Here is a 12,847-nt window from a genome sequence, read left to right on the forward strand (position 1 = left end):
GCAGCCTCATTGTCACACTTTTAAGCATCGGCGCACATCTAAATACCACTCTCAATAAATCAAGCTCATGATCCTCTCCTTCAAAACCTTCGATTTCAACCTTCTCAAGATTATTCAAGGAGACAATTTGGGTTTTCCAGCCCTTTGGGTCATCACAAGGGCAATTAAGTGGACACGCTTCTTTCACCTAATAATGAAGATAAATGTAAATCACGTCAATGCATTATAGATGCTCCCCTTAGATGTTCATTGAGAAAGTACAAGACCATATATTCCATATATATTAGCACGGTTGAAAGATCGTGGATGTCGCCTATAGGGGGGGGGGGGGAATTAATAGGCGTTTTAAAATAATTACGGTTTAGGCTTGAACAAATGCGGAATAAACCTAGCGGTTAATTTGTCAAGCACAAAACCTAAAACAACTAGGCTCACCTATGTGCACCAACAACTTATGCTAAGCAAGATAAGCAACTATGTGATAGCAAGATATATGACAAGAAACAATATGGCTATCACAAAGTAAAGTGCATAAGTAAAGGGCTCGGGTAAGAGATAACCGAGGCACGCGGAGACGTTGATGTATCCCGAAGTTCACACCCTTGCAGATGCTAATCTCCGTTTGGAGCGGTGTGGAGGCACAATGCTCCCCAAGAAGCCACTAGGGCCACCGTAATCTCCTCACGCCCTCGCACAATGCAAGATGCCGTGATTCCACTAAGGGACCCTTGAGAGCGGTCACCGAACCCGTACAAATGGCAATCCTTGGGGGCGGTCACCGAACCCGTACACTTTGGCAACCCTTGGGGGCGGTCACCGGTACCCGTCAAATTGCTCGGGGCGATCTCCACAACCTAATTGGAGACCCCGACGCTTGCCCGGAGTTTTACACCATAATGATTGAGCTCCGAACACCACCAACCGTCTAGGGCGCCAAGGCACCCAAGAGGAACAAGCTCTAGGGTGCCCAAACACCCAAGAGTAATAAGCTTCTCAAACTTCACTTCCACGTATCACAGTGGAGAACTCAAACCGATGCACCAAATGCAATGGCAAGGGCACACGGAGTGCCCAAGTCCTTCTCTCCCAATCCCACCAAAGCAACTAATGCTAGGGAAGAAAATGAGAGGAAGAACGAAAGAAGAACACGAAGAACTCCAAGATCTAGATCCAAGGGGTTCCCCTCACTTAGAGAAGAAAGTGATTGGTGGAAACGTGGATCTAGATCTCCTCTCTCTTTTCCCTCAAGAACTAGCAAGAATCATTGGAGGGATTGAGAGTTAGCAAGCTCGAAGAAGGTCAACAATGGGGGAAGAACACGAGCTGAAAAGATTCGGTTCATTGGGGAAGAAGACTCCCTTTTATAGGTGGGGAAAAATCCAACCGTTATGCTCATAGCCCGCACAGAGCGGTACTACCGCTCCAAGGAGCGGTACTACCGCTAGGGCGGAAGTACCCCTTTGAAAAACAACAGCGAGGAGGCAAAAGGCCAGAAGAACCGCCGGAGCGGTACTACCGCTCGTCCTCACGGTACTACCGCTCGACCTCACGGTACTACCGCAAATGGTAGCGGTACTACTACTTGCGACCGGTACTAAAAAAAATACATCCGGGCCTACCACCGCAAGACTTGGGACGAGTTTTTGGTCCGGAGCGGTACTACCGCTGTAGGAGCCGCGGTAGTACTGCTCTGGAGCGGTAGTAAAAAATTACATCCGCTCCAATTCGCGGTAGTACCGCTGCAGCCTTTTCAGAACACCAAAACTGCCACAACTTTTGTAAACGTACTCCGAATTCGATGAAACCAAGTTTGTTGGAAAGCTAGCGACAAGGGCTAACACAATGTTCAAAGAAATATCAATAAGAAGCAAATGAGAAAAGTTCCATAAGAAAATGGTGAGAACCCTTCCTCGGAAAAGACCGGTAAAACCTCCAACACCGAAAACATCATAAAAGATGCATGCGAACTCCGTTTTCGATGAACTCAAGCTTGTCATAAAGATGACCATAAGCTCTAAGACTCACAAAGAGAATCAAACAAGAACCAAGAAAGATGATGCAAGGATGCAATGGTTTGAGCTCTCTACTAATGATACGATCAAGCTACCAACTTGAGAGCCCCCCTTGATAGTACGGCAAACGATCCTATAACCCGGTCTCCAAACTACCACCATGAGACCGGTAAAATAGAAAATCTATCAAGGGCAAACCTTTGCCTTGCACATGGTCCACTTGAGCTAGATGATGACGATCTTGACTCCCTCAAGTTGGACCACCTTTCTTGATTGTGTTGGCTCGATGAAGACTAGATGATTGCTCCCCCATAGTCTACTATGGGTGAGCCACTCTTCGGCACATCTTCACAAGTCCATTGTCACCACAATGGACGGAAAGCTTCAATCACTTGATCTCTTTGCGATGATCCACTTGAACTTGCACACGACAATCTTGATGACGATCACCACTTGATGTCATCGTCTCCATGGGTTGAGTGATATCTTCCTCTTGACACAAGCCCATGAACACGTACCTAACCCCACGTAGAACTCTCACATAGACCATGGGTTAGTACACAAAGCACAATGGACAATGCTTACCAAACCATGGGATCACTTGATCCCTCTCGGTACATCTTCTACGCTTTGTGAGTTGATCAACTTGATTCACTCTTGACTTAGTCTTGATCAACCTTAAATCTTTCCAACTCTCTTCATTTGGATGATGTCTTGAAGGTAAACATGAATGATCACACAATCTTCTTCTTCTTCAAGACATGCTTGCAATAAGCTCAACTCTCACATGACCAAGATTTGGATAATTCCTTAATAGCACCTTGGTCAACACAAACTCTCCTTGAAACCAACACATGTACTCCAAGAAAAGCCTATGGACAAAACCTTCAAATATAACTCAAGGCAACCATTAGTCCATAGAGATTGTCATCAATTACCAAAACCAAACATGGGGGCACCGCATGTTCTTTCAATCTCCCCCATTTTGGTAATTGATGACAATCACTTTCAAGAGAGTTTATACAAGGAATTATGCATCACCATGCACTGCAACAACCAATAATGCATGCGAATGAGATGCAAAAGCTAAGGAAACATAAACCAAAGCTTCTCCATAAAACTCTCTGAAACTTCTCCCCCATTGGCATCGATTGCCAAAATGGGCGAAAAGCTTAGAGGGCCAATATAGATTGTGGTCCTCCATAAATTGTGTATTTCTTAACAAGAGAGTGGAATGCAATACACACATCCAACGGTAAATACTTGGAGGAAGACAAACTATATTGAGGCCCAAAGATTGCAAAGGGAGGATATGCCACAAAGACATAACAAAGAGAGAAACAAGCAATCAAGCAATCAAAAGATATCTATTGAAGCAAGCTATCAAAAGATACCAATTGAACCAACTAGGCCAATGATCCTACAAGCCACATGAATAAAAGATATTATGATATGAGCAAAGGAGTGTTCTAAAGAAACTAGAGAGGCTCCCCATGATTTGTGCACACATAAGAATATTTGAATTTGGAAACAAAGTGCACAAAATAGGATCATAGCTCCCCCAAAATCAATAGAAACTTACAACAAGTGCAAGTGAGCATATAGGAAACTAAGCCTAGTACATGTAACAAACACATGGTTGAGCAATAAGTGAAAGAGGCAACTTAAGAATGGGCTCAACCAAAATGATATGTGTGAGTCAAGGCAATGCACTTGAGAAGACTAATGTATGGATGAGCATTAAGCATTAATAAAGTCTTGAAAGATTGAGGCAACACAGTGCAAGGCCTATCATTCCCACACACAACAAGCAAATGGGTTCACAAGCTTACTAATAAGCATATAGAGAACCTATGCTTGTGACAACCCGCAGTGAAGATAGAAGATGAAAGGCGCGTCAAGACGAGGGATGCCAATTAAGATGGCAAAAACCTCGTAAAGAAAAGCATGAGGAAAATAATGTTCACCACACAAAAGCGCATCAAGATGCAACGATAGAAGACACGCACTCAAGGCAAAAGCTTTCACGGAGCCACCAAAGAAATAACATAAGAAATACAAGGTGGACGTGAAAGAAAGGATATCATCTAGAGATGTAATTTCTCTCAAGTGTATATGGTTCTGGGTAGACTAGATCATGATGATATATATCTACAAAGAAGGATGTACACCCGAAATAGTTACAACACGAAGGAACAAGATATCCAAAAGGAAGTCATACATATACTAATAAGATATTTGCTTGGAAGCATATCACATGGCTAGATATGGTCTTATAGTATATAAATGAATTCCTACCACACACACATCAAAGACATCACAACTAGCAATAAGACATCATTGTTGGGATGCTTTGAGAAAGGAAACAAGTATCACAAGAAAGAATGGATAACATGCCATGATACAACCTACACAAGGTAGATGCAAGAAATGTGTGCATGAAGTATATGAAGATACTTGTTACCGAGATAACATTGGATGGATGTAGTAGATACCAATTGAAGGTACAAAGTAGTTCATTGATCATCCTAGCTTGACTCCAATAAGCACATGGTGACAACACCTTCCTTGTGAGTGAGCCGAGCATCCAATGCATCTCCACTTGTTCCTAGAACAATAACACAAACAAAATGGTACCCAAACTCATTGGGACCAAAGAGTTAGAGAACCAACAACACATAGGACAAACTCCACATAAATATGTGCATATAGATATGAAAATGAATTTCATGCACATCTCATCCAATTTGATACTTGGTGGAGTTCGCCCTATATATTGGGTCAAAGAAAGAAAACATGCCAAAGAAACTACAAGAAGTAAATATGCATGCTCAAGACTTTCAAGAACCGAGACCAAAAGACAAAGAAATACCAAGCAAAGAAAAGATACCAAATGAATAAATCATCACTTGGAGGATATCCATAAAAGATACATCAAGGAATGAGATATCCATTGATACACTCAAGAAGAAAGATGTCAAACTCCCAAAAGAGAGAATGGTTCCAAACAAACCAAGCCCTCTACAAAGTTTCATGATGGCACAAAGCACCAAAAAGAAACGGTTTCCCTTCCACAAACACACGCTTGATAAGGATCACAAGTTGAGTGTTTTATAGAGAATAGGATAGCTCCCCCAAGACTAGTGCATTATAGAGAATTTGCATTTGAATACAAAATGCACGAGGTGGGATCACCACTTTCACTATATCTAGAAAACACTAGACAAGGTCAAGAAATTAACAAGATCCACAAGTGGTATGGAATACAATGGGAGTTGACACAATCCTAGGCAAGAGATAAAGCAAATAAAAGCAAAGGCCAATGTAAAGATGATCAATAATTTCTACCACACATAAGTGAGTACCAATTGTCAAAAGACAAGAAGTATTTGGAAATAATTCCTGGTGGTAGATAACAAGGATATCCGACATCATCTTCACACCAAACAAAAAGCAAATTGCAACTTGTAGAGCTAACATGCCACCTAGGAACAAGATAATTTACAATATCAACACTAGGTGACAATATCTCAAATGTACACATTTTCTAGGCTAGTAATATACACATAGCATATTACTCCCCCATAATGTGATACCAATTAAGGATAAACAAGAGGCAAATAAAATGATCCAAGAAGAGATAATTAATGGACTATTTAGAATTTGAATTTCTCATGAGAAGACATACCACATAGTGACTAGATAATCTTGAAATATCAATACTATATGGTATTACTCATGTACACACATTTATAGGATTGTGAGGTGCACAAAGCACATCACTCCCCCATAATGGGATATTCCATTAATCTCTCATAAGAGCCAACTAAGAAATAAACAAGATGCAAAAAGGCTCAACACACAACACACACGTACATGATGTGCAAACCAACATACACATACTTGATTTCTCAAGATAAGCAAATTGGAAGCACAACATATACAAGCACATGCAATGTACAAAACCACAACATGCTAAGGGGCAAGTAACTTTCAAGTAAACAATTTAAGCACGAGTTACCGCAAGGAGGAACACTGGATATAAGATAGAAACTTGATAACCCGAATTACTTGGCTTGAGACAATAAGAATGATGAAGTCCCCTTAATTCTTCATAATGTAGCCAAGTCTCCAAAGACCTCCAACAACACCTATTGATCAAGTATGAGCTAGTTGGTCCCCAACCAAGTTGGGTCCTAAGAGGTTAGTCACAATAGGCTTGGCTACACAAATGGTTCTTTACTTCAAACCACTTTGAGTACCAACAAACTTGGCAACCACATTGCCAACCTTATCCTTCCCAAGAGAATAGACATCATCAATAATAATTGGGTTGGATAAGTTACCACTAGTGCATGAAGAAGCGAGGTGACCTTTCTCGCGACATAGGTAGCAACTTCTACTCTTCACTTTCTTCTCACTTGATTTCTCAACTTGAGAAGCATAAGCTTGAGTCTTCTTGGAAAGAGGCTTTTCTTCAACTTGAGGTTGAGAATGAGAGTGAACTTGTGGCCGCTTCCCTTGTTGCTTGTCACTAATGGGCTTCTTCTTCAATGGGCAAGATCTAACATGATGCCCTTCTACTTTGCACTTGAAGCAAACAATCTTGGCTGAATTCTTGACTTGTTCTTGGCCCTTCTTTTTGTTCACCTTGGACTTCTTCTTCTTGTTGGAGTTGAATACAAGTCCACCTTTGTCATTGGGGGATTTTTGCACACTCAAGATATTGTTGAGTGTGAATTTCCCTTCATGACTCTTTTCCAAGTCTTTCTTCAAAGAAGTGACTTGGGCCTTGAGCTCTTTGATTTCCTCTACATGGTTAGTCTCAACACAAGTACTAGAGAAAGTATAAGCTTGAGTATTCTATAGTCTCACCTAAATAGCTTGGCGTAATCATGGTCATAGCTGTTTCCTGTGTGAAATTGTTATCCGCTCAATTACACACAACACACGGCAACAAGCATAAAGACTAAAGTAGTGCTAGTATCCACATGAGGCTCGCTAGATGTTACCTTAGCAATCATGGCCTCATGAGCTAACTTTAGCACATTATGGGATACTAGAAGATCATCATGAGAGCTTGTGAGCTTTACATGATTTTCTTCCAACATCCCATAATTTCTAGATAGCAACTCAAGTTGAGCCCTTAGCTCAACATTCTCCTTCAATATGGATGCTTCACAAGAGATAGAGTTATAGACAAGCAATCATTACACAAGAGGAGAAGACAACTTGGCAAGCTCTGAAGGAAATATGCCCTAGAGGCAATAATAAAGTTATTATTTATTTCCTTATATCATGATAAATGTTTATTATTCATGCTAGAATTGTATTAACCGGAAACATAATACATGTGCGAATACATAGACAAACAGAGTGTCACTAGTATGCCTCTACTTGACTAGCTCGTTAATCAAAGATGGTTATGTTTCCTAACCATGGACAAAGAGTTGTTATTTGATTAACGGGATCACATCATTAGAATGATCTGATTGACATGACCCATTCCATTAGCTTAGCACCCGATCGTTTAGTATGTTGCTATTGCTTTCTTCATGACTTATACATGTTCCTATGACTATGAGATTATGCAACTCCCGTTTGCCGGAGGAACACTTTGTGTGCTACCAAACGTCACAACGTAACTGGGTGATTATAAAGGAGCTCTACAGGTGTCTCCAAAGGTACATGTTGGGTTGGCGTATTTCGAGATTAGGATTTGTCACTCCGATTGTCGGAGAGGTATCTCTGGGCCCTCTCGGTAATGCACATCACTTAAGCCTGGCAAGCATTGCAACTAATGAGTTAGTTGCGGGATGATGTATTACGGAACGAGTAAAGAGACTTGCCGGTAACGAGATTGAACTAGGTATTGGATACCGACGATCGAATCTCGGGCAAGTAACATACCGATGACAAAGGGAACAACGTATGTTGTTATGCGGTCTGACCGATAAAGATCTTCGTAGAATATGTAGGAGCCAATATGGGCATCCAGGTCCCGCTATTGGTTATTGACCGAGACTGTCTCGGATGTCTACATTGTCTGGTGAGACGACAACGATGCTACGGATGGAGATCATGGTGTCATGCCGGTGACGATAGAGATCATGACAGTACTTTGGAGATGGAGATCAAAGGCGCAAGATGATGATGGCCATATCATGTCACATATTTTGATTGCATATGATGTTTATCTTTTATACATCTTATTTTTGCTTAGTTTGACGGTAGCATTTTAAGATGATCTCTCACTAATTATCAAGAAGTGTTCTCCCTGAGTATGCACCGTTGCGAAAGTTCTTCGTGCTGAGACACCACGTGATGATCGGGTGTGATAGGCTCTACGTTCAAATACAACGGGTGCAAAACAGTTGCACACGCGGAATACTCAGGTTATACTTGACGAGCTAAGCATATACAGATATGGCCTCGGAACACGGAGACCGAAAGGTCGAGCGTGAATCATATAGTAGATATGATCAACATAGTGATGTTCACCAATGAAACTACTCCATCTCACGTGATGATCGGACATGGTTTAGTTGATTTGGATCACGTGATCACTTAGAGGATTAGAGGGATATCTATCTAAGTGGGAGTTCTTAAGTAATATGATTAAATTGAACTTAAATTTATCATGAACTTAGTCCTGGTAGTATTTTGCAAATCATGTTGTAGATCAATAGCTCGCGTTGTTGCTTCCCTGTGTTTATTTTGATATGTTCCTAGAGAAAATTGTGTTGAAAGATGTTAGTAGCAAAGATGCGGATTGGATCCGTGATCTGAGGTTTATCCTCATTGCTGCACAGAAGAATTATGTCCTTGATGCACCGCTAGGTGACAGACCTATTGCAGGAGCAGATGCAGACATTATGAACGTTTGGCTAGCTCAATATGATGACTACTTGATAGTTTAGTGCACCATGCTTAATGACTTAGAATTGGGACTTCAAAGACGTTTTGAACGTCATGGACCATATGAGATGTTCCAGGAGTTGAAGTTAATATTTCAAGCAAATACCCGAGTTGAGAAATATGAAGTCTCCAACAAGTTCTATAGCTAAAAGATGGAGGAGAATCGCTCAACTAGTGAGCATGTGCCCAGATTGTCTGAGTACTACAATCGCTTGAATCAAGTGGGAGTTAATCTTCCAGATAAGATAGTGATTGACAGAATTCTCTAGTCACCATCACCAAGTTAGTAGAACTTCGTGATGAACTATGATATGCAAGGGATAACGGAAACGATTCCCAAGCTCTTCGTAATGCGGAAATTGACGAAGGTAGAAATCGAGAAAAACATCAAGTGTTGATGGTAGACAAGACCACTAGTTTCAAGAAAAGGGCAGAGGGAAGAAGGGGAACTTCAAGAAGAATAGCAAGCAAGTTGCTGCTCAAGTGAAGAAGCCTAAGTCTGGTCCTAAGCCTGAGACTAAGTGTTTCTACTGCAAAAGGACTGGTCACTGGAAGCAGAACTACCCCAAGTGATTGGCGGATAAGAAGGATGGCAAAGTGAACATAAGTATATTTGATATACATGTTATTGATGTGTACTTTACTAGTGTTTATAGCAACCCCTCAGTATTTGATACTAGTTCAGTTGCTAAGATTAGTAGCTCGAAACAGGAGTTGTAGAATAAACAGAGACTAGTTAAGGGTGAAGTGACGATGTGTGTTGGAAGTGGTTTCAAGATTGATATGATCATCATCGCACACTCCCTATACTTTCGGGATTAGTGTTGAACCTGAATAAGTGTTATTTGATGTTTGCGTTAAGCATGAATATGATTTGATCATGTTTATTGTAATACGGTTATTCATTTAAGTAAGAGAATAAATTGTTGTTCTGTTTACATGAATAAAACCTTATATGGTTACACACCCAATGAAAATAGTTCGTTGGATCTCGATCGTAGTGATACACATAATCTTGAAACCAAAAGATGCAAAGTTAATAATGATAGTGCAACTTATTTGTAGCACTGCCATTTAGGTCATATTGGTGTAAAGTGCATGAAGAAACTCCATGCTGATGGAATTTTGGAATCACTTGATTATGAATCACTTGATGCTTGCGAACCATACCTCATGGGCAAGATGACTAAGACTCCGTTCTCCGGAGCGAGCAACTGACTTATTGGAAATCATACATACAGATGTATGTGGTCCGATGAATATTGAGGCTCGTGGCGGATATCGTTATTTTCTGAACTTCACAAATGATTTGAGTAGATATGGGTATATCTACTTAATGAAACATAAGTCTGAAACGTTTGAAAAGTTCAAAGAATTTCAGAGTGAAGTTGAAAATCATCATAACAAGAAAATAAAGTTTCTACGTCTGATCGCGGAGACAAATATTTGAGTTACGAGTTTGGTCTTCAATTAAAACAATGTGGAATAGTTTCACAAACTCATGCCACATGGAACACCACAGCATAATGGTGTGTCCGAACGTCATAACCGTACTTTATTGGATATAGTGCAATCTATGATGTCTCTTACCGATCTACCACTATCGTTTTGGGGTTATGCATTAGAGACAGCTGCATTCACGTTAAAAGGGCACCATCTAAATCTGTTGAGACGACACCGTATGAACTGTGGTTTGGCAAGAAACCAAAGTTATCGTTTCTTAAAGTTTGGGGTTGCAATGCTTATGTGGAAAAGTTTCATCCTGATAAGCTCAAACCCAAATAGGAGAAATATGTCTTCATAGGATACCCAAAGGAGACTGTTGGGTACACCTTCTATCAGAAATCCGAATGCAAGACTTTTTGTTGCTAAATTCGGAATTTTTCTAGAGAAGGAGTTTCTCTCGAAAGAAGTGAGTGGGAGGAAAGTAGAACTTGACGAGGTAACTGTACCTACTCCCTTATTGGAAAGTAGTACATCACAAAAAACCTGTTTCTGTGACACCTACACCAGTTAGTGAGGAAGCTAATGATGATGATCATGTAACTTCAGATTAAGTTACTACCGAATCTCGTAGGTAAACCAGAGTGAGATCCGCACTAGAGTGGTACGGTAATCCTGTTCTGCAAGTCATGTTACTAGACCATGACGAACTTGCGAACTATGAAGAAGCGATGGTGAGCCCAGATTCCGCAAAATGGCTTGAGGCCATGAAATCTGAGATGGGATCCATGTATGAGCACAAAGTATGGACTTTGGTTGACTTGCCCGATGATCGGCAAGCTATAGAAAATAAATGGATCTTCAAGAGGAAGACGGACGATGATAGTAGTGTTACTATCTACAAAGCTAGAATTGTCGCAAAAGGTTTTCGACAAAGTTCAAGGTGTTGACTACGATGAGAGTTTCTTACTCGTATCTATGCTTAAGTCTGTCCGAATCATGTTAGCAATTGCCGCATTTTATGAAATCTGGCAAATGGATAAACAAAACTGCATTCCTTAATAGATTTATTAAAGAAGAGTTGTATATGATACAACCAGAAGGTTTTGTCAATCCTAAAGGTGCTAACAAAATATGCAAGCTCCAGCGATCCATCTATGGACTAGTGCAAGCATCTTGGAGTTGGAATATACGCTTTGATAAGTTGATCAAAGCATATAGTTTTATACAGACTTGTGATGAAGCCTGTATTTACAAGAAAGTGAGTGGGAGCACTACAACATTTCTGATAAGTATATGTGAATGACATATTGTTGATCGGAAATAATGTAGAATTATTCTGCAAAGCATAAAGGAGGTTTGAAAGGAATTTTTCAAAGAAAGACCTCGGTAAAGCTGATTACATATTGAGCATCAAGATCTATAGAGATAGATTAAGACGCTTGATAAGTTTTTTTAATGAGTACATACCTTGAAAAAAAAGTTGAAGTAGTTCAAAATGGAACAGTCAAAGAAAGAGTTCTTACCTGTGTTGCAAGGTGTGAAATTGAGTAAGACTCAAAGCCCGACCACGGCAGAAGATAGAAATAGAATGAAAGTCATTCCCTATGCCTCAGCCATAGGTTCTATAAAGTATGCCATGCTGTGTACCAGATCTATTGTATACCCTACATTGTGTTAAGCAAGGGAGTACAATAGTGATCTAAGAGTAGATCACTGGACAGCGGTCAAAATTATCCTTAGTGGAATAAGGAAATATTTCTCAATTATGGAGGTGACAAAAAGGTTCGTCGTAAAAAGTTACGTCGATGCAAGTTTTGACACAGATCTGGATGACTCTAAGTCTCGATCTAGATACATATTAAAAGTGGGAGCAATTAGCTAGAGTAGCTCCGTGCAGAACATTGTTGACATAAATATTTGCAAAATACTTACGGATCTGAATATAACAGACCCGGTGACTAAAATTATCTCACAAGCAAAACATGATCACACCTTAGTAACCTTTGGGTGTTGGTCACATATCGATGTGGACTATGGGTGTTAATCACATGGTGATGTGAACTATTGCTATTAAAGCACATGGCGATGTGAACTAGATTATTGACTCTAGTGCAAGTGGGAGACTGAAGGAAATATGCCCTAGAGGCAATAATAAAGTTATTATTTATTTCCTTATTTCATGATAAATGTTTATTATTCATGCTAGAATTGTATTAACCGGAAACATAATACATGTGTGAATACATAGACAAATAGAGTGTCACTAGTATGCCTCTACTTGACTAGCTCGTTAATCGAAGATGGTTATGTTTCCTAACCATAAACAAGAGAGTTGTTATTTGATTAACGGGATCACATCATTAGGAGAATGATGTGATTGACATGACCCATTCCATTAGCTTAGCACCCGATCGTTTAGTATGTTGCTATTGCTTTCTTCATGACTTATACATGTTCCTATGACTATGAGA

The sequence above is a fragment of the Triticum urartu genome, chromosome 6, assembly GCF_003073215.2.
Source record: "Triticum urartu cultivar G1812 chromosome 6, Tu2.1, whole genome shotgun sequence".
NCBI lineage: Eukaryota > Viridiplantae > Streptophyta > Magnoliopsida > Poales > Poaceae > Triticum > Triticum urartu.